Source organism: Leguminivora glycinivorella, chromosome 4 (assembly GCF_023078275.1).
Source record: "Leguminivora glycinivorella isolate SPB_JAAS2020 chromosome 4, LegGlyc_1.1, whole genome shotgun sequence".
NCBI classification, from domain to species: domain Eukaryota; kingdom Metazoa; phylum Arthropoda; class Insecta; order Lepidoptera; family Tortricidae; genus Leguminivora; species Leguminivora glycinivorella.
Genome location: NC_062974.1, coordinates 969,836 through 993,841, shown reverse-complemented (window position 1 = coordinate 993,841; position 24,006 = coordinate 969,836). Strand labels below are relative to the sequence as shown.

The window sequence follows — 24,006 nt, the reverse complement described above, 5'->3', positions numbered from 1 at the left end:
GCGCCATCTTTGCTTCCGGCGGCCATTTGTCGACTTTTGTGTTGCCAGTTTTTAGACGCGGCAAATGCACTATCTCCCTCAGCGCCATCGACACAAGTTCCGGTTTCCATGTCGAGAAGTTTGCTTTTAATGGCGTCCGCTGTCACTTGAATGCCTGAATGTTCTATAGCCATTATCATGGGTGAGAACTTCTCTGGTAATCCAGCTAGGAGCAACGAGCCAATCCACTCATCATTTATTGCAAATCCTGTTCCACATAATTTCTGTCCTGTCTCGATGATTTGAGTAACGTAGGACGTCATGGAACTGCAGTTATCCAACCGAATGGAAATTAAATTTCTTAAAAGACTTATTCTTCGCGTAAAGCCGGAATCATCAAAAAGCGATTGGAGCTTTTCCCACAGTGCTTTTGTAGATGTCACAGTCTTAATATGAACATATAATGACGAATCAATGGTGAGTATCAACTTCGCCTTTGTCTTGGCGTCATCTACGGCCGAAACGGCAATCACAGCGCCGTCCGCATTCTTTTCTGGTTTGATGCACTTCATCATTCCCTCCAGAACTAAGAAATTCTCTGCCGCAAATACCCATTCGTCATAGTTCTCTCTTCCTTTAAGTTTCGGCACGTTAATTATATAGTTCGATGCCGCCATTTTTGCACAGTCACCGTCCGATAAAGCACAGAGTTCAAAACTGCCAGACTAACTAGCTAATCCTACTGCGAAATATAACACTGCAATTACTGTTAACACTTAATTACTTATATTTTCGCGATTTAGTAGTCTAAAGGCCATAAGCATTTATAATTCGTATTTTATCAAAATATCAAAGGTTAAAACAAAAACGGAAAATCTTAAACGATATAACATTATTAACATGTTTTCGGTCAGATATTTGAACTTTAAATCAAAGCATGATACCCTAATCTTTGAACTTGGAACAATAATGTCACGGACGAATATATTACACACACGACGTAGTCACAGCTCACACGTCGCCACATAGTGTCGCAACTATCGATTTGTGGGCCAATGTCTAGTGATTACAGATTGCCTCCTGTAGATTACGCATTCTGAGACGTAAACTTGCGCTCACGTTCAGGTGTTAATTATCTCTTTATTTAATTAAACTTTATAGCATGGTAAAAATGCACCGGCAAAGCAGAAGTTTGCAGGTTCGAGTCTTGTATTTTGATTTTTCCATGTTTCCTTTAATTTAAAAATATGCAGTATTGCTTGCAGGTGTTTCTACATGATAAAAAATACGTTTAATACAATGAGCTTATGCAGTCTCCCGCTATTGCACTGTGGGGTATTTTTTTTGTTTCATTAAAATTTGAAACGTTCTCTCAGACAAAACATTCAAATAATGGCAGCATTGATTAATTTAAGTTTTTTTTTTGTTTCAGGTAAATTAAGCGGAACTCAGAGGCGTGTTTGTCTACTACAGTGGCAATAAGAAACATATATGCCTTTCAAGTTTGTATTAGAACACGAACGTTAAAAACTATTTAAAATTAATGATCATCAAATTACTCTTTTAATCAATTTTAACTCATTCATAAGTACTGAAATAAAGTTTGCAAAGTAGATATTCAACTGAACATATTTTTGTTATTTCTATTTATTTTAGAATGTATGATTCTGAATTACATCATTCTAGTGAGTAAGTCTGTTGTCGTTTATTGCTTATGTTGCATCGGGTTGCAATACGGTTGCAATAATATGTTATGATATATACCACTGAGACATTATTGGCTCTTACTACCACTTCTTTTTTATATTTCATTTTTTTAAACATTATTTAAAATTTTATTTGATTCAGCCATGAACGCTACAACACTCCATCTAGCGGGGGAGTCTGTCGACGATAATATACGTTTAGGACGGTTGCAAACGTTATGTAAGCTTGGTCAGCTGTTGCGTCGGATTGCAATACGGTTGCAATATGTTATGATATAGACCACTGAGACATTATTGGCTTTTACTTGATACCCAGGTCGGTAACTTACATTATAGCTATTTATATCATTAAATTAGGTAATTGCCTATTTAATTTGATTAAGGAAACGAACGAAAATATAGATAAACGATGTGTATTTTATTTCTTATTAGAAAAATATATTATAGGGCTCACCCTGCCTTCCTCTGATGAGCTATAACACTTAAAAAATATTATAAATGAAGGGGCGGAGGTTAAATTTCCATACAAAATTCGAATTTTGCCCCATTTTTTAGTGCTAAGATTTGCTTGACCGTCTATATGACCCTCATGTGTCTTTGTCTTTTTATTAGTTTAAGCGTAAATTGGCAACAGACTGATGGACAGACAAAGTTACTTTCACATTTCTACTATAAATTTGAAATTGCAAGCACGTTTGATTTGAATGAATGGTCTTTTATGTGAGTTCCTTGTTTAACTAATGCAGTAGCCGACTGTTGATTCAGCGTTCTTGACATTGGTTTCGTAATTTTTACATGGTTTGCTTTTTAAACAAATTAGTCATTTGAAGTTTTTCTGCAATCGTGCTTGCAAAATTAGGATGAATCATGGAATGTTGGGGATTTACGCTGAAATTCGAAAAAGGTAACAATGTAAACTTTGTGACCCATTATCCCATGGTGTTCATGATGTTTATTTTTGCCTTAGTTTAACAACTATTTTCAAATTTTATCTAAGTAGGTACTCTATTTTTATATTGATTTAAACTAACACTAACAACTAACAACTATTTTCAAATTTTATCTAAGTAGGTACTCTATTTTTATATTGATTTAAACTAACACGATCTTCACTCATATTATTAAATTAAAACGGGACTTAATCGCGTAAAACTTACGTTTTATATTTAACCCGACGTTTCGGACATGACATTACGTCCGTGGTCACGGGTAGACTGGCTGGGAGTTGTATCAACATCTTCTAGCTGTACGAGTTTTTCGAACTACCCGCACTTGATTGTCATCAGTCACTTTTACGCTAGGGTTGCCACTCTGCCTACATACAACGAAAATAAAACAAAATAAAACTAAATATAAAACGTAAGTTTTACGCGATTAAGTCCCGTTTTAATTTAATAATACTCTATTTTTGTTTATAGATTACCTGAAAAAATGATAAGATAAAATAAGATAAAATTTATTGGTAAAATACAGGTATACGTCAATACATTATACATTATTAGGTATCACAAAGAGTGAGTTGAGAGTAACAAAGAAGGATTGTAATGTAAAAGAAATAACTGTGAATAAATTGCCAATTTATAACCTTTAATGCTAACCTAACCTAACATAGAAAGTAATCTCTTCAATTTATAGAGATAAAATAACAAAGTAGGAGTATTTCTTGTTATGTCTACAAATCCACATTTCTCGATAACTAGCCTCTCTCATTCTTATTGAACTAAATAAACGCGATTCACGCAAGCCTTCAGATTTCCCTCAATGGTTTTTGCACCCACACATATCTCCGGTAACTGACGCCATTTTGGCGTGACGTCACACGGCCGCGTAACGGAAGCGTTTCTTTTAGTTCCGGAAGGACTGTTCGATTTTTAAAAATTCAAGTTGTTATGATGACCTTGATGGCTTGAACTTGCTCGTACTTTAGCCAATTTCGTGTCATATCAATGCCTAATATTGTGGAGATTTTTAAAAATCTGTATGCTTCTTAATGTTACTTTGTGGGGTTTAAATTAAATTATTTTTATTTTGCTCAGATAATACAATTAAAAACATTAATTTGACACAGCACACAATACAAAAATATCACAATTCATAACATAAATAATTAAAAGTACGAAGGGTAAACTTTCAAGTGTAATTTTTATAAGGTGTTCACCTCCGTTATTTTTTTTAAGTAAGTATATTTATTTACTTATTAAAACAAAATGCAACAACGATATTTAAACTTTGAGCAAACGAGCAAAAAAAATATTTATTTTCGTATCTCAGAAAATATAACCACAATTTTTTATTCGATTTTATGATAAAATAAGTTACAATTTAAAAAAAAAAAACAATCTTAATCATCGGAAACTTGTGGGAATGTAAATTCAACTAAAAATAAGTTTCTTGTTATTAGATTAAGTAAATAGAGCGATATCGCCACTTTCTTGTGACAGTTCTGTCAAATTAGGTACGCCCTGTTGCGCTTCGTAATGACAGGTTTAGCGGTAATGATACACGCGTCGGTATTATTTTAAGAGGGAAAGTTTTGCGTGGGCAATATATATTTCTACACGTTTTTGAGTACTTGATGGTTATTTTTTAATATTAAATGAAATGGACAAAACAAGTTTCGTACTAATAGCATATCGATTGACCTTAATACGTAGTAGGGTGCATTGGGGTAATTTCGAAAGTCACATAAAAATCACCATTATTTCCATCATATCAAGATTCCCCTTTCGAAATTACCCTGGCATTTCTGTACTTCGAAATTACCCCAATTCACCCAACTTTGAAAAGTACTTCCTCCTGTTCGCGGTCCTGGGTTCGAATCCCGGTAAGGGCATTTATTTGTGTGATGAACACAGATATTTGTTCCTGAGTCATGGATGTTTTCTATGTATTCAAGTATGTATTTATCTATTTAAGTATGTATATCGTCGCTTAGCACCCATAGTACAAGCTTTGCTTAGTTTGGGGCTAAGTTGATCCGTGTAAGGTGTCCCCAATATTTATTTATTTATTTATTTATTTTATTTATTTACTTGGTAAAAAGTATTTCACTAGCTGCACGTATTTAGAAAACCAAAAAAATTACTAATAGAAACGGTATTCTTTTTTGTATAAGTAACAAGCTTGTGCCCGCGGCTTCGCTCGCGTTAGAAAGAGAAAAAAAGTAGCCTGTGTCACTCTCCATCCCTTCAATTATCTCCACTTGAAAAATCACGTCAATACGTCGCTCCGTTTTGCCGTGAAAGACGAACAAACAAACAGACACACACTGTCCCATTTATAATATTAGTATGGAAGTTTCCCATTAGTATGGATATAAAATTGGAGCCGTTGTAATGTCACTTGTTCTAATAATTACGTAGTTTTACAGTTAATTTGCTGATTTGGCCTGGTTAGACTCATATTAATCGGGATATAGACCGTGGTTACCTTATTGATTGATTTCGACGCAGTTGCATGCATCATTCAAGGCCCTTGATATCGGGACCTCAGCAAAAATAAAAAGGTAATCACGGTCTATGTCCCGGTCAATATAAGTCTAATGAAACTAACTACGAATAATTTCAAACTCTTAATGTATCTGGTGATTTTGACCTTTTAAAACTCAGTAGGTATACAAAAATATAACTAACTAACTAACTAGTATGGCACTGTGATCCAAAGAGGATCTTGGCTTCCAAAAGGAGAGCACGCCACTTATCCCGATCCTGCGCAACTTCCTGCTAATCATCGACTTGTAGCTGACACAGATCCGCCTGTTTCCCCAGTGGTATCTAAATAAATAAATAAATATCGAGTACACCTTACACGGATCAACTTAGCCCTAAACTAAGTAAAGCTTGTACTACGGGTGCTAAGCGACGATATACATAAATAGATAAATAAATACATACTTGTATACATATAAAACAATTATTTGTGCTCATCACAAAAATAAATGCCCTTACTGGGATTCGAACCCAGGACCGCGGCTTAGCAGGCAGGGTCACTACTGACTGAGCCAGATCGGTCGTCTCATCTGGGGTATCTGGGCTATATTAAAATATACATATTTAATTTAATTCAGCGCAATATGCAAATTTAGAATATACTACTAATTATTCTAAGATGACACCTTAGTAACAGTTGATGGGCCATTTTTTTTTCAAAGTTGTCCACCCCACTTTTTTTTGGATTTGGAAATTTTTATGTGGTTTTCACTCAGAATCGCTAGCTCTTTCAATTCTAATAGGAGAAAAAACCGGCCAAGAGCGTGTCGGGCCACGCTCAGTGTAGGGTTCCGTAGTTTTCCGTATTTTTCTCAAAAACTACTGAACCTATCAAGTTCAAAACAATTTTCCTAGAAAGTTTTTATAAAGTTCTACTATTGTGATATTTTTTATATTTTTTGAACATAGGGTTCAAAAGTTAGAGAGGGGGGTGTTTACGCACTTTTTTTCCTTTAGAAGCGATTATATTTCTTCTTTCCTATTAATGTTATCAAAAAACGATCTTAGTAAACCCGTCTTCATTTTTAAATACCTATCCAACAATATATCACACGTTGGGGTTGGAATGAAAAAAATTATATCCGCCCCCACTTTACATGTAGGGGGGGTACCCTAATAAAACATTTTTTTTAACCATTTTTTATTTTTGCACTTTGTTGGCGTGATTGATATACATATTGGTACCAAATTTCAGCTTTCTAGTGCTTACGGTTACTGAGATTATCCGCGGACGGACGATTTTTTTTGATCGGACGGACGGACGGACGGACGGACGGACGGACGGACGGACGGACGGACGGACGGACGGACGGACAGACAGACATGGCGAAACTATAAGGGTTCCTAGTTGACTACGGAACCCTAAAAAAGTGGCCCAAGGTTTTTTTTCCATTCCGTTACCATTTTTTCATAGATTTTGTATGGCAGTAACGGAATGGAAGGTTCGAAAAAATGTATGAAAATCTTGGGACATTTTTTTTTCTCCTATAAGGATCGAAAGACCTCGCGATTGAGTATTAATCGCGTAAAAAATACCATTTTACAAAAAAGTGGGGTGGACAACTTTGAAAAAAAAAAAATGGCCCTAATATGATTATGAATGAGTACGTATAATAAGTAATTAACAGAGAGAAAACTACCAAACTGACATAATGACAGATCAGTCAGTCGGAATGTGTCTAAGCAAATGCCTCACATCTGCTTTAATTTGATTTAAATTGATGTGCTTTCTACTTGGATGAAATCTTTCTTCGATCGCAAGATTTGCGCGAGTGATTTGATGATCTCATTTATCAGAAAAGTTGACTAATTAGTGAGAATAATAATAACCTGTTTAGCAGGAATAGTTCCGGGTGCCTGAAATATTGTTTTAATAATTAAATAATATCGAGGCTTGGTATTGATCAATATAAGTAGTTTACTTCCAATGGATAATGTCTTTAAATCTTAAATATAAAAAAATATACTTATCTCTTCCTCCTTCCTTCCTCTTTTCCTCCTTTCTTCCTTTTTTAATTAATTGATAATCTGTAAAATTGGTAAATTGTAGCATAACATGCATTTATTGAAATTATATATTCTTTCGATAATTGTAGATAGTTAATAGTTATACTTAAAATATAATCTTTATTCACACATTTCAATCTTCTGTGAAATTTGTTGTATCTACAATATAAAAAAAATGGGTTTTTAATTGTACAATATTAAAAAAATACGATTTTGCAGACATGTTTGAATGACACCCTAAGAATATTTAGTTACATTAGTTACAGAATCTTGGTATGTCTTCAAATTTGTGACATGACCTTGAAAATGATGATTTTCCTGTATTTGTAAATTAAAAACTGTCAACATCAAACAATAATCAAAACTTCAACATCAAAATAAACTATCAACTACTGCAACTGCACAATTTAGCCACTCAACTCCCAAATACCAGCATCTGTCAAGCCGCGTCGGCAGTGGTGGGAGCGCAGTCATTCGCCGCCGCTCGACCGCGCTCGCCGCGCCGTTCGAAAATCAAAATTCGAACATCGAATCTGTGACCCATTTTCAAGTGTGCTATTTTTTTTAATTTGCGAAAGTGTTGAGTGCCAGTGACGTTGCCAAAGTGCTTGTTGCGTTCGGATTTCACTCCAGTTTTTTTGCAAGTGAGTTTTTTTTTAATTTTCAGGATGCGTGTGGATGCGCGGAAATGTATGCATGTGAAATTGCGGATTTAATTAGATGCAAATTAGTGCTAATTGTAATTGGTATGAATAAATTAGATTATACCTAGTTTGTAAGTGCGTGTAACGCGTTGAGGTCTTTTGTATGTAGAGTTGACTCTACATTCTACTCTACTTTGAACGATATGATAATGTATGTAATTATAATACCAAACAGAATATAATTGGTTGGTTTTAAGTACATTATGTTAATGTCGAATGGTTGTATTTTCAATTTAAATAATTATTTAAAAAATACACTTAGATCAAGATATTTTTTTTAATGGTTTCGATTTTTTTCGAGTTACCAAAAAATCAATTATCTCAGTGAAAATTTTTCGTCCAACAAATCTGCCAATGTATTATTCGCCTAATAAAATAACAATTCGCTTACAAGTGCTACAGCAGCAAGCGCACGAAAGAAAAAAGTAAAAAAAAAAGGTAAAAAGTGTCCACAGACTATAAGTTTAAAATTTGCGGACCATTCTTGAATATAAAAATAAAATCTAAAAATATAAATAAATGTCCCAACAAACCTGAACGTTATGTTCTTTACAATAAAAACCTTTTCGCTTATCGACATTATTCGCACGTCTCGCGTTCGAAAACTTTGCGTTTCTCTCGCTTATGTAACCCGGTTCGTTCATTAGAGGGCAATTATTCAGACATCCACGCGAACAGATCATGTTTACTTAGAGACATCTGTAGTGGGTTTAATAGGAAATGGCATGGAGAAGGTGTAATAAGTTGTTTTTTTTTTTAATTTGAATTATGGGCAATTTCCGCAATGTTCTTTTTTCAATGAAAAATATTTTCGATTTATCGGGATTGACCCCTTGTTTTTTTTTAACGTTTTTCGGTTTATTACGTACTTTTACGTTCGTTCTTCAGGAAATCCTGGTTCACACAGCTGAATTGTGGAATTAATTGTCGCCCATGGCATTTCCGGACCGATATAACTATAAAAAAAATACCATACCTACTTAACTACCTGCACATCGCAAAGTCCTATAGTTCTTGCAAGCAAACTGATTCAAATATCCACGCATGTCGGTAATAGCTGACCAGTAAGCGATTTGTCTGCTTGATTTACTGATTTGCACGATAGTTCCACAAGAAATAAAGGAAATTTAAATTTAAGAAATGGAAAGTTTCATTCCCCATACAAAAATGAGGAATGTTTCAGAATTTTTCCTATGTTGATAATTTCGCAATTTTGTAAATTTTCCTTCGACACATCAGTATTTTTTTATATATATATTATATTGGGGACACCTTACACAGTTCAACTTAACCCCAAACTAAGCAAAGCTTGTACTATGGCTGCTAAGCAACGAGCGACGATATACACACTTAAATAGATAAATACATAAGTACTTATACTACTTATATACATAGAAAACATCCATAACTCAGGAACGAATATCTGTGCTCATCACACAAATAAATGCCCTTACCGGGATTCGAACCCAGGACCGCGGCTTAGCAGGCAGGGTCACTACCGTACCGACTGAGCCAGACCGGTCGTCAAATAGTAGTATGCTTGTTTTTCTTCTGTATCACAAAGGAAAAGTATAAATATTTTCCTACATGCTCTATTTCACGTTAACATTCCATGTAAAAAGAAAACGTATAATGGAACGTAATAAACCTCTGTTCAAACGTAAAACGTACGTCTCTCTATGACAACGTGAATATTGTAATGACAGATCATTATTGACGATTTTGGATAATTTATGCGATGATATAATATGTTTCGTAATGAGTGGTGTCTATGAATATTGGTTGTCGAAAATGTGTTGTTTATTAAGATATTGTAAATAAATAATTATTAGAAGTAATTTGTCTTGATAGTTATTTATTTATTAATTTAATATTTATAGCACAAACATACAACGTACAATAGGCGAACTTAATGCCAAAGGCCAATCAAAGGCATTTCACCAGTAAACACACAGCCTCTCTGCTTAGCCTCGAGGTTGACTGGTAGAGAATGCCTTAAAGCATTAAGTCCGCCTTTTTGTACTGCAAGATTTTTTCTTTTGTGCAATAAAGATTAAATAAATAAATAAATAAATAAACCATTAGGCAAATCAGAAAAGTTGTACGCGGTGCAAAAACATGATAAAAAAAAAACAATTAGGTATTTTTTTCAAAGTTGTACAGCCTTAAATGTGTAAAAAAATAGCCTAAGCTTAACTATACAGAAAAATCGGCCCAATGCGTGTCAGACCACATAATTATGTTACAGGGTTCCGTAGTTAAAACTTAAGGGTCCCGTTTTATTAGACACTTTGGCTACGGACTCTTCAAAGCCAAAAAATATGCTTAGCGTGATCCATAGATGAGGTTTTTGATTAAGTGCGTTTTCACATTATCCGATCCGATATCGGATGTCGGACCGATATCCGATACATTAAAGGCCATCTTGGTTTTTTTCTATTGAAATCCTCCCGACATCCGATATCGGATCGGATAATGTGAAAACGGCCTAAGGATGAGGTCTTTGTCGGTCGGCATACGAGCGCTAAGTATGACGAACGCTTAAAAATAAACGCTTACAGAAGTTTGCTTAAACAATTCACAGGGTTTTTATATATATTAACATATGATTCTCTCATATTATGACACTATTTCGCTAATATATGTATAGCAAATTTCCCCCAAAAAACCAAAGGACAGTTCATTTCGTATTCAGTACCTCAACGAAAGTCCCACACACGCCTTGTCACATTTCATCACCGCTTTATGTCAAAAATTAACATAAAAATAACATACACTCTACAGTAAACTATAGAATATAGAGGTAAAGTTAAATGTTGAGTAGCAGAAGGTATAATAGAGAACTAATGGACCAGTTAGAGTTATAACAATGTGGTGGACAATGAGAGTTGATCGTGTGTGAAATGCTGCTTTTCTATTCAAAGGATATTCGAAAATAGTTTGGTGTTTGAATGAGAGTACCTACTTAATGGTCCTTCTCGTAATGGTTGTGTTTATATTATATATTGTGGGTCCGACTGAACAATAAGAATGTTTTTAATGTCTAATTTAGAATTGGTAAAAAAATATGTTGAAAAAAAAAACTAACTGTAACTGTGTCGTTTATAACAAAATTAATGAATTTATAGGTATTTATAATGTTCTATGCATACATATATGCCTGTATTCCCATAAAAGGTAGGCAGAGCACATGAAACTGCCCAAATGTCAGTGCCACTCTTAGCAATTAATGGGTTGGACAAAACGTTGTAGCCTTGGATACTTAAAACATTATCTATATACACCGTGTTTTCTTCCGAATCTACCCAAAGGTTATCGGAAGTGAGCAATCGCGGCTGTATCTTTTCAACCATTATCTTTTTTCCGATTTGCTGGTTCCTCTAACACAAATACAATTCTCCAAACAACATTGTATTTTATAACTGCACTTTAAAGTTGGTTTTATGTTATTGATGTGCATCCGCCGATTTCAGCCAATTTCGTGAATAGTTCAGAAAAGGCACGCGTGTTTTATTATTGGTAGTTTTTTTACTATTATGCAATAATTATAGATGAGTATTTTGATAGTAGGTTTCCTGCGTCATATTTGCGTGCCAAGAAGATATCGTACTTAAATTGAGATACATACGAATAAGTTCATGAAAATTAATAAAATTATTTATTTATTTATTTAAACTTTATTGTACAAATTTACAAAAAAAAAAAACCGGCCAAGAGCGTGTCGGGCCACGCTCAGTGTAGGGTTCCGTAGTTTTCCGTATTTTTTTCAAAAACTACTGAACCTACCAAGTTCAAAACAATTTTCCTAGAAATTATTTATAAAGTTCTACTTTTGTGATTTTTTTCATATTTTTTAAACATATGGTTCAAAAGTTAGAGGGGGGGGACGCACTTTTTTTTCCTTTAGGAGCGATTATTTCCGAAAATATTAATATTATCAAAAAACGATTTTAGTAAACCCTTATTCATTTTTTAATACCTATCCAACAATATATCACACGTTGGGGTTGGAATGAAAAAAAATATCAGCCCCCACTTTACATGTAGGGGGGTACCCTAATAAAACATTTTTTTCCATTTTTTATTTTTGCACTTTGTTGGCGTGATTGATATATATATTGATACCAAATTTCAGCTTTCTGGTGCTAACGGTTACTGAGATTATCCGCGGACGGACGGACGGACGGACGGACGGACAGACAGACATGGCGAAACTATAAGGGTTCCTAGTTGACTACGGAATCCTAAAAAAGAGTACAAATGGCGGACTTAACGCCTTAACGGCGAAATTATTTAAAATAGGATAGATTATTACTCTACTTGGGTACTTAAATTTTATTTTATTCGATTGAAGTACCTAATCTTTATTGCACGTAGGAATTGACATCGTAGAAAAAGTAAACTTAATGCCAAAAGGCATTTTCTATTAGACAACTTAAGGCAAAAAATCGTATATTTTTAACAAACTCAGCCTCACATAGCTGTCAAATATTATTATAAATAACTGACAAATTAAAAGAAAAAACATTGTGAGTGAGTTTGTATTTCGTTAGTAATTATTTGTAAATAAAATATAAACGTCATTTAATGTAACATTCATATGTCTAGTTAGTCTAAGTATATTTAAGTAATATTGCTAAACAATTGATATAATTATTGTAACAAGTAAGCGTGCAGCTATGTGATTATCAAATAATGGCTGTTTTCATGCTACTTTAATTATTTATATTAGATATTCAGTTTGATTACAATAAACAATTAAGTACACGTAACTCTTATTTACAGATTTAATAAATAAAACTGATGAAATAGATTATGAATCCTCTAATTGTCTAAACTGATCGTCTGATCGGATATTTATTTATTTATTTAAAATTTATTGTACAAATTTACAAAATAAAGAGTACAAATAGCGAACTTAACGCCTTGAGGCATTCTCTAACAGTCAACCATTTTTAATATTAAACCATATTAAATATTAAAAACAAGTATAAGTATGTAACATTTCAAAAATATTTGCAAAACACAACGTCTAAAAGACATTTAAAAATACATTAGACTATAGATAAGCCTTAATTAATGTTCCACAATCACAAAAAATAATTCTAACTCTAACATATCCGTATCAGAGATTTATCACTAATAAATGACCTCAGACACATAATTATATCCATACTACTATGAAGTAAATGGGAAAGTGTTTGTGTCTGTTTGTTTGTCCATCTTTCACGGCAAAACGGACGGAGCGACGAATTGAAGTGATTTTTAAGTGGAGATAGTTGTTTATATTTTGTCTCATTTTAATCCCCTACTTCCCTAAAATGTAGGGTGGAAGTTCATATGGAGCATTATAGTACATTACTACAGAGGTATGTATAGTGCTTTTCTCAAAAATGGTATGAAATAAATAAAGTCTACTGAAAATAGTAACTTTGGATGGCTGTATCTCCTAAACGGTGCGTCGTAGCGCAAAAATAATCGAATTTTCGTTCCCCTTTGATACCCCGTATACGCTTATAAAAAAACAAAAAGTTAAAAAAAAATTAAAAAAAAAAACGAAAAAAAAATTTTTTGTATGAAAACGCACCCAAAATCAAATATTGTCTAGGGCCCGTACCAGTTGCAGTCGGCACGTCTATAAAGCCCCTTATAGTTTTTTTTTTAATTGGCTAAATATGTTATGTCACAATTATCTGTGTTTGGAAATTAAAAAAGAGGACTTTGCCGGCCTTGGCCTGCAAGGTTTGTATGAAATTCCATTATCTATCAATCGTCCTAGTCGCACCTGCAACGTCATACTTCGCTGCCAATTATAAGGCACATCCTATTAAACCTCAATATTTCATACCATGTTTGAGAAAAGTAATTTTTGAATTTAACGCGAGCGTAGCCGCGGGCAAAAGTTAGTCTTGTATTTATATCATAATGAGGATTTTATATCACCAATGAGGATCAAGATAGAACTGTCAAATCAGTGCCATATCTCACCAAACCCATATTAGAATGACATCATCGTACAGGTTGTGAGTTGTGACTTTTAATTTATGTTTATTAGTAGTATATATTATGTTATATCATCGGCAGAAATTGAGTCGTTTAAAAAAACTAATTATGAAAAAAGAAGAAGAAGAAGTTTAACACTCTTACGGTAGATGTCGCTACGGGTCCCATTGACCTTAGTAGTGGAAAATTTCGCTGGCTTGGTTGAAGTCTTGGTGGCTCAGTTGGCAGAGCGCTGGAGTATCGATCCAGAGGCCGTGAGTTCAAGTCTCACCCAAGGCAGACATTTTTCCACTTTTAATTTTATTCTAAGCCTAACTAATTATGAAAAGGCAAGGTTGTCCGGAATTCTGTTTTATATGTTTATTTTTAACAAACGGGAGGTACTTAATTATGTAATAATCTTGTTATTTTTTTACGGTACTTTGAAATTCACACTCAGCTTAAGTCTTTAATTGTTTTAGCTTAGGCAAAGAAGTATGTATTAATTTTAAACTTAAATTTTAATACTAGAGAAAGAGTAGACAGATATCATACTAAAATTAGATATGTTCTGACTTTTCTAACTACTTTTGAACGAGATATCTCTCTCTCTCTCTCTCTCTCCCTTTAGCCTGATTCTACCCTTCGGGTGTAGGCCTCCTTCAACATGCGCCACTCGTCACGGTTTTGTGCGATCTGGAGCCACTTTTTCCCAGCTGTCCTTTTGATATCGTCCGCCCAGCGCATCTGCGGTCTTTTTTGACGGCGTTCTTCTCCCCATGGTCGCCATTCAAGTAGTCTTTTATTCCAGGAGTCGTTTTTACGTGCTATATAACGAGATATACACAATCATAAGTATATATTTACTATCAGCTGCAAAAGTGCAAGGAGAAATTACGAATGAATTCATTGATAAATTCGCCATGCACTTTTGCAGCTGATAGTACAATACGGCATTACACAATCCATACTAATATTATAAATGGGAAAGTGTGTGTGTCTGTTTGTTTGTCCGTCTTTCACGGCAAAACGGAGCGACGAATTGTCGTGATTTTTTAAGTGGAGATAGTTGAAGGGATGGAAGGTGACATGGGCTACTTTTTGTCTCTTTCTAACGCGAGCAAAGCTGCGGGCAAAAGCTAGTAATTATATAAACAGAAATCTCTATTCACTTAGATAATCATTTAGGTGTTACTTATGTTAAAAAAATATATTATTTTTATATGTGAATACAAGCTAATTAGTGAATACTTATATGTTTTTTTACATTGTGGACATACACACGTGTGTAAAGATACACAAAACAACTAGGTACAAAATGTACTTATTTCTTTTCCAATGAAAATCGGAATCTATGAGAAACTGTATTATAATAATTTTATCTAGATGCAATCCGATTCATAAGGTCATAAATAAATAATAAATAAATAAATAAATAAATATTGTAGGACATTCTTACACAGATTGACTGAGGCCCACGGTAAGCTCAAGAAGGCTTGTGTTGTGGGTACTCAGACAACGATATATATAATATATAGATACTTATATACATAGAAAACATCCATGACTCGGGAACAAATATCTGTGCTCATCACACAAATAAATGCCCTTACCGGGATTTGGTCATGTGTAAGTATATATTTAATTAAAATGCCCATTTCCAGTTAGGTTGTTTTTCTGAGCAAAAAACCCACACCAATATTAGCGAGCTAAGAAACTAGTTATTCAACTATTCTCCTTTGGCATAAATATTTAGGCAAATATCAGCGAAGACAAGCCTAAGATATGCGAGAGAAATCGAGAATACTTGACAACTATTGACTTATATATTACTTTGTAAGGACATGGCAAATAGGCACTCAAAATGTTACCAGCAGCCAGCACATCAGTGTCAGTTCACGAATCGTGCCAAGCGTGCAGATCCGTCTAATCGTGCCCGTGACGAACTCATCAGCCGATCGCGTTACCATTCCACCACTAAGGCATATCAAACGAGAACGTCGTATGAATTGCTTTATCCGTGCTTTTGAAATCTTTGGCACCTCTCAATGTCAAGTTGTCAAATATTCAATAATGTTTTAATTAAACAAGTGAATGGCTGATGTCTATGTTTTGATAGACCTTCGCTTCTTCTGCTACACAAATATAGTATGCATTTGCGGTTTCTTATGACGGAAGTATGTGATTTTTGTGTCCTTAGTGGTTATAATTAGCTTCTCGCAAAATAATGATTTGTTTTCATACGCTAATTTTATTAGGTATTATGTTTTTAGGGTTCCATAGTCAACTAGGAACCCTTATAGTTTCGCCATGTCTCTTTGTCCGTCCGTCCGTCCGTCCGTCCGTCCGTCCGTCCGCGGATAATCTCAGTAACCGTAAGCACTAGAAAGCTGAAATTTGGTACCAATATGTATATCAATCACGCCAAGAAAGTGCAAAAATAAAAAATGGGAAAAAATGTTTTATTAGGGTACCCCCCCTACATGCAAAGTGGGGGCTGATATTTTTTTTTCATTCCAAACCCAACGTGTGATATATTCTTGGATAGGTATTTAAAAATGAATAAGGGTTTACTAAGATCGTTTTTTGATAATATTAATAGTTTCGGAAATAATCGCTCTTAAAGGAAAAAAAAGTGCGTCCCCCCCCCTCTAACTTTTGAACCATATGTTTAAAAAATAAGAAAAAAAATACCAAAGTAGAACTTTGTAAAGACTTTCTAGGAAAATTATTTTGAACTTGATAGGGTCAGTAGTTTTTGAGAAAAATACGAAAAACTACGGAACCCTACACTGAGCGTGGCCCGACACGCTCTTGATCGGTTTTTTTATAAATATAGAAAACAGGGGCTGAAGTAATTTAATGTTCCAACATAGGTTTCTACCTGATGTGTCACAAGTTTAAATTCGTAGTATAACAAATACTTTTTCACCACACCAACTGTTAAATGCTTACTTTGCTATTCGAAAACAGATAGCAAAATTGCATTTTTATCCACAAGAGGTCAAAGTAATTTCATACAAATTTTAACTTGATGTCTTAAGCTGGCTGGTAGAATTTACCTATAAATGATGACTTTGAATCATAAGTATTAAATAAATTGATGGATTTGATTTAATTTGATGTTTTATAGTTAAGTAGTATTTTTTTCTTGTTGGTGTGGTGACAAAATGTGTGTCCTCGCGACGCTCAAGATTCCACTTTTTGAACCACTCGCTACGCTCGCGGTTGAATATTGGAATCTTTCGCCTGCTCGGGTATGAATATTGGCACATGCGGTTAAATAACTACTTTGCCCCCTTGTAAAACAAATAACTATTTTTAGCGGACCTATTCACAACGCATAAAGTAGGTAAGTATCCATTCGGTACAGAAGCACTATCTATCAGTAAGTACTTCTCTTAATGTGTACAGTTATTTATAAACTTCAGACTAAGATATTCTGGACAGAAGCCTACAAATATTTTGATGACATAGTACGACAAGTACAATTATTACGGACCATAGCAATCATTTCGTCAGTAACCACTATAACTCTAACTCCTCATCACATACACTTCATTCGATTCCAGGGATCATGTTATACTGGACATCTCATGGTATTTGAGTTGGTTACATTGGTTGTAAGAGGTCATTCGTGATTAGAAATTAACAAGGTCATATTGTAATATATTTTGATTGGTATCGTTACTGAGGAAAATATATTGAGAACTCAATCAGTTATAATTAGGAAGGTGCTGCAAGGCTTTCACGTGCTTACTAAGTTAATTATTTATTGGTGAATCTTATGTTTATACAGTATAAAGTTTAATAACCACAAAATTAAAATTTTGAAAAAAACCCCGACATAGTGGACCGATTTTCATGCAACATGGCTAAGAACACTCCCGACTAACTCAGCTTTCAAAAAAAAACTAAATCAAAATCAGTTCATCCGTTCGGGAGCTACAATGCTATAGACAGACACATACACATACAGACAGACAAAAAAGACGGTGTTTTCTTTTCTTTATTTAACCTCAGCCTAAATTTCTTTTAACATATTTCATAACGTGAACTGTCAAGCACTCAACCAATTTTAACTACAGTGCTTTGTCATGGGAAACTCCTCAAATTAAAGAGAATTTTACACAAAACGCATTATAACCAGTTTATTAAATTACACCCAAATGAAGGGCAAGAAGCGTGAAAGTGGATACGCCTAACTTTCTCGAGAAATTACTATTTTATCCATTATATAGGGTAATGGCTCGTTTTATCCTTTGTTGGTCGGGTATCGATATCGATAAAATAATAAATCATGATGTGGTTATGATTTTATCGAATTTCGAAGTTGAATAACGAGGTTGTAAATGTAGTAGCCCTTGATGGAAATGATGTATTAGACAAATATCCAGTAGGTTTATTTCATAGTTTTTAATATCAACGTGTCGAACTTTTGAAATAGGCCTTTAGTCTACGGCATGACCGATTTGCAGTACCTAGGTACTTACGGTCTGTCATTTGCCAATTAAAGATAAGGATTCTTAAAATAAAAGTTTCTAATGTTGAGTGTTTAGAACCCATTTAATTATTCCATTAAAATTATAGAAATTTATTTACTAAGTTACTGTCTCAAATAAAAAAGTCATACAAAACTAGCAAATGCGGACTTTATAATATCGAAATCACAGGCAACTTAATACTCGCAGAATATCACAGAACAAAGTCATCAAATCAGGTAAACCTATCATAAATATACCTTAATGTGAAAATCATAAGGCTTGTAAAGGCTGCAAAGTTGTCTTGGTTCAGTGTTTCGTCGCGTGTCTGCGCGCATGTCGCAAGGCGCGTGCGCAACATCAGCACTTGCACAGTGTGGTTCCAAACGCTTACAGAATGCTGGCAAACGTATTTTATTTTACTTTTTATTTATACTCTATATTTATATATAACTCATATGCCAAAACAGTTTCCATAATAGAGAATCACGACAGAAATTCTATAAAAATTGAGTCTTTTCTTGAAGGCTTATTTTTGAACAAAAAATCATTTGGATTCTTAATTTATGGCAAGAAACGTTATGCTTAGAAGAATTTAGTAAGTTTTAAATATGTTTGTAAATTTTTGGTAACATTATTGAAAAAAAAAAACTTGTAATTTAATGGCGATGACAAGCGCTGAACAAAGCGCTGACTATCATCAGAAGATTCTCCTGCTTTTTTTGCGTCCACAATCATTAATTCTTTTTAATTTAATCCTCAAACTCAAAATACCAATATTTTAACCGACTCGTCTAGTCAAAGTAAGTTAACTAACGAATTGCTTGCACTCAGTACACAATACTATAAATACAAACACACGTTCAAAAAGTATTAACAATATACAAGTTCCGTTGACGCTTACACCCTTTTTGTATTACAGTTGCATTGATATTGCAGCAGTTGCATTCATCACTCGTAATGAGACAGGGTATTTGAATTATTGATCTAATGCTTGCACAATAGGCGAGGAGAAATGTTTAGGACTTAGTTATTACTATTTTTTCACACGTCTCTTTCCTTGAAATGTGATTTGCACTAGGACGGTACGAACTCACTTCCTGCATGTCTATAGTAACCCACTATAATTTGGATCTTTTTAAATCAAGAGTGAATAGACATTTTTTGGATAGGAAGACTATCGGCAATCAGGTGAGATTGGGGAAATGTTTACCTGTTCTTATAAAAAAAAAAAGTTTATCCTGTGTTTATATCTGTGCTAATAATAGTTGAGAAGTAAACGGTAGTATACAAAATATGTTTTTTAACAAATTTGAAGCGCTGTATGTACCTACATACATGGGTTAAAAAAAATGTTTTATTTTATTTTTTCTAAAGTAATGATTTATACACTTATACTAGCAATAATTATGGTAAGTATGTAAAGGTACCAAAAACAAAATCATTTTGACGTTAAACATGTCAAACAAATACTAGACGCTATGTCTAAGCAATAAATAATATCACCGGATATTAGTAGAAAATAATACCTACTGACTTGGTTACTATCGTATATTAAAAAAAAATATTTTAGTTGTAGGTACGTACCTACATAAAATTATCTCAAAAGTAATAAAATAAATGAATTCGGCCTTAAAAACCATTTGTTAGGCGCAGTTTGAAATGATAAATAAGCATTTTATCCTTTCTCTTATAATGATTAATCAAAAGATAATTAAAACGCCTACTGTTGCTACCTGAGGGTACAGTGCATACAGACAGACAGTAGGTCAGTTATTATTTGGTAGGTTATCCCTTACCTCAAGTAGGATTTTTTGTAATGGAAATAAATAAAATATAATACGATGGAAAATATGCTGCCATCAAAGTATAAACATGTGTAACTTTTTCAACTTTATTTTCACTGCCTTCATTTTTCGTTGTGATTACTAACTGACAAAATATATATTAAAAATAAAACTAAACAATAAAATAAACTATCACCTTTAATTCTTAACACAGGGTTAAAGTTAACATACCAGAACCTTTATATATTTTTATACTACGCTGCGCTAGTAAGAAACGTGTATATCTTCTATCAAGAGTAAACAGTCACCATTGCCTATGTTCGCTTATAAATTTAGATATTAGGTTAGATGCACGTTGCCGACCCTAATACCTATATACTATACCTATCTTCATTGAAACTGGTAACCGTACACTAGCAGGAACACAACAGGATACAAGATAAAAGACATTTATTGATAAAAGTCAATGTTTTACACGACAAAAAAGTCTACAAATCATTTTTATAAATTCAAGTTTACATACCTAATAGCAACAACGCCACCAATGAAAAATACAATAAATGTGTATCTACTGTAGATATAACATGCTATACACCTGCATAATTCAATCTCCTTGCCTAGAAAGTGAGTGTAATGGCTACCTAAATAAATTGGATACGAAATGCGTCTAGTTACCGTTCCCCGCTATCAAGGCAATGTCGCAAACGTATTGCCTTTCTAAATAGGTAATAAATATAAGGTAAATAAGAATTGTGATGAAATATGAGGTTTTTTTTATGTTGTTTCAGGTAAATGAAATAACCTAACCACAAAATTAAAATTTTGAAAAAAACCCCGACCGCGACATAGTAGACCTATTTTCATGAAACATGGCATCAGAACACGTCCGAGCGACTAACTCAGCTTTCAGACAAAAAAAACTAAATCTAAATCGGTTCATCCGTTCGGGAGCTACTATGCCACAGACAGACACACACACACAGACAGACAGACAGACAAACAGGCAGACAGACAGACCGACAGACAAACACACAGACAGACACGTCAAACTTATAACACCCTGTCGTTTTTGCGTCGGGGGTTAAAAAGGAAGCTCGAAAGAGTTGCGATACCTACATTAAAACACGACCGAAGGGAGTGTTTTAAATCGACACGAGTTACGAATTTCCTTGTCGCACGTGTATCGTACGACGTTTTTCAGTACAGATGAGCCTCCGAAGTTTTGACCTAACATATAACGACCCACTTCTCCCACTAGTGCGTAAAAAAACACCATCTGTACTGAAATATGTATTTAATTTTTATTCCCATTCTGTAACAAACCCAAAGGACTTTATTAATTCATGTAATACTTGCTATGTGCCTAGATAACCACATTTATGATTTTGAAGTAGACTCAAAGCACTTAAGTAAACATAAAATCATTTGTGAACATGGCCATTTTATAGCTGTTAAATTATAGTTTTGTACAAGCCTATGTACATAAACCAAAAAAAAAAAATATTACCAGTGTACAAGTATAGTCCATTTCAAATACGAAGGCCCGATGGCACTTGAGACGGTCAATTAGCGTTAACAATAGGATTAGTGATAACAAAAGATACCTCATTGCACCGACAAAAAGATTGCACCGACGCGTGCCAATTTGAAGTGGGCCTAATTAGATAACCAAACATTATAGCCCTATTGTTAAGTTTCTGCCATCGGTCGTATTTGAAATGGACTATACTGTCAATAAAAATATGGCGTACACATCTTACCAAAAATATGTCATATAGCATCTTAGTCCGGTGTAATAAGAGCGTAGTACCATATTAAGAGACGATTATTTCGATACGTATTTTTGCACTTCACTGTACTACGTTTTGTTGAGGCTTGTCATCAATTAAAAATCTAGTTTATTTTATTTTCATGTCTATAAAATGTATTTTTCCGTCACAAATATTATAATAGACTTGTCAATGGATGCTCCGTGATAAAAATTATCATTAGATACGCTCTCGTATCATTTTTACAACTAAAAACACGATAATTTGCTTTTAGCCTCGCACAGTCTGAATGCAACTATAAAAAAAAAACTATAAAAAGGTACTTTAAAATGCTAATTTGCGTTCCGTTGTCGCCAAGGTAACGATATCAATAATTACTAAACTGATTGTAAACTTTAATGTGTTTAAAATAAAGTATACAAAAGATCAGTGGTCTCTATCGATACAAATGTAGTTAAAGTATTAAATATAGATGCGGACAAATTGCCAAATATATGTATCCACAAACTTAAAGTATAAGGTACAGCGGGGCAAATGTCGACTGGGGGCAATAGGCGAGACGACTAAAAAAACGAATTAGTCCGTCAGTTAATTAGATTATCAAAAAATTTTAGACACGTAATTTTTGTTTTGCCTCGTAAACGAAAAATGACGACGGTACAGTGCGTTGAAGTTTCGCGTGACGTCACGCCTAGGTACAATTTTTACTTAAATGTGACGTCACAAGCCTCCACTCCGGAACTTTGATGCTCTATATCTTTATATTTTTTTCATTAATTAGAAAAAGCGAAAAATATGTGCTCATTATTTTTGGACGATCTAACTGACGGATCTAACTGGAGAATGCCATTTTTTTTATGTAGTCGTCATCGATAACTGATCCATTTTTCTATTATTACACTATTAAGTTGAGTTCCACATGTATCCACTGAACACGTCTACCATATATAACCCGTGGACACTCAATTTGATAATGCAAACATTGTAAAACATGGAAAAAATGGATCAGTGGCATTGGTCCCCCAGTCGAAATTACCCCGCTATTCCTTAAGCAATAAAGTCGTGTATACTTACTTTTGACACATTGTTCGTATCTAAATTACGAAAACCTTGAATCCAGTCAAGGTACGTACCAAACAACTCGCTTTTTGTAAGACCTTATTTTCATATTAATAAGGTCTATGATAGGTCAGTTTCTGTGGTCACGACACGAATTGGTGATACAGTTCAATAAAATATGTGACATTTGGAAACTTGTTTTTGCTTGTTTTGGTATAACTTTATGACCTCTGTGTTTCGAATCGTATCATTATACAGAAATGTCAACTTATACGATCTTGCTTTCAAGTGTATTTTTGGCCAAGCAACTGAAATTTTTGTTTTTTTATTCAATAAACACTTTATTCAGATCGTATTTATCATAAATAACTAACTAACTAGTATAGCTTTGTGATCGAAAGAGGATCTTGGCCTCCAAAACGGGAGCACGCCACTTATCCCGATCCTGCGCAGCTTCCTGCCAATTATCGGCTTGTAGCTGACACAGATCCGCCATCACACTGTCTCCCCAGCGGTATTCATATTTCATATTTATTTACCGACCCGCCGGGCGGCCACCAGTTGATCTTCCCAGATACGCCCTCTTGGCAGCCCGATCTTCGCCCATTCTTAGTAGGTGGCCGAACCAGCGAAGTCTCTGGGATTTAATCATAATCATAATAATCATAATCATAATCGCAATTTAAGGGACTGAAAGAAAACGAAACGTACCTACTTATATTTTATCAAGATTGTTATAATATGTAATTAGGTACCTACGGAAGTTTCAATCTAGAAGTAATAAAATGGCTAACATTTATAACATTTCTAATTCTAATTTACATTTCATTTTCCATTACATTTTACTGGCATATAATTAAAGTTAGTACATATTTCCGCGCCTAAGCAAATTAAATATTAGTGTTCAACTTTCTAGTAATTGTAAAGGAGAAATTGACGCCTTGCGCAGATCGTTTGTCATATTTATGACAGGTATTATTTAGTTCAAACTAGTGTTTTAATTGGGGTCACACTCTGTACCTGTCTAATTGAGCTTGCTTTAAG

At 34.1% G+C, this 24,006-nt stretch overlaps 1 protein-coding gene across 2 annotated transcripts in view; it reads left to right on the top strand.

Annotated features, from left to right (window-relative positions):
- The window catches only part of LOC125225472, a 344,251-nt gene that overhangs the window by 122,027 nt on the left and 198,218 nt on the right, over positions 1–24,006 (top strand). Inside the window, exon 1 of one of the 2 annotated variants that reach the window (XM_048129214.1) lies at positions 7,645–7,824. The exons of the other annotated variant lie outside the window; for it this stretch is intronic. The gene's annotated coding sequence lies outside the window, so the exon portion shown is untranslated. Of the gene's footprint in view, positions 1–7,644; positions 7,825–24,006 lie in introns of those variants that run through there. 2 annotated transcript variants of the gene reach the window in all.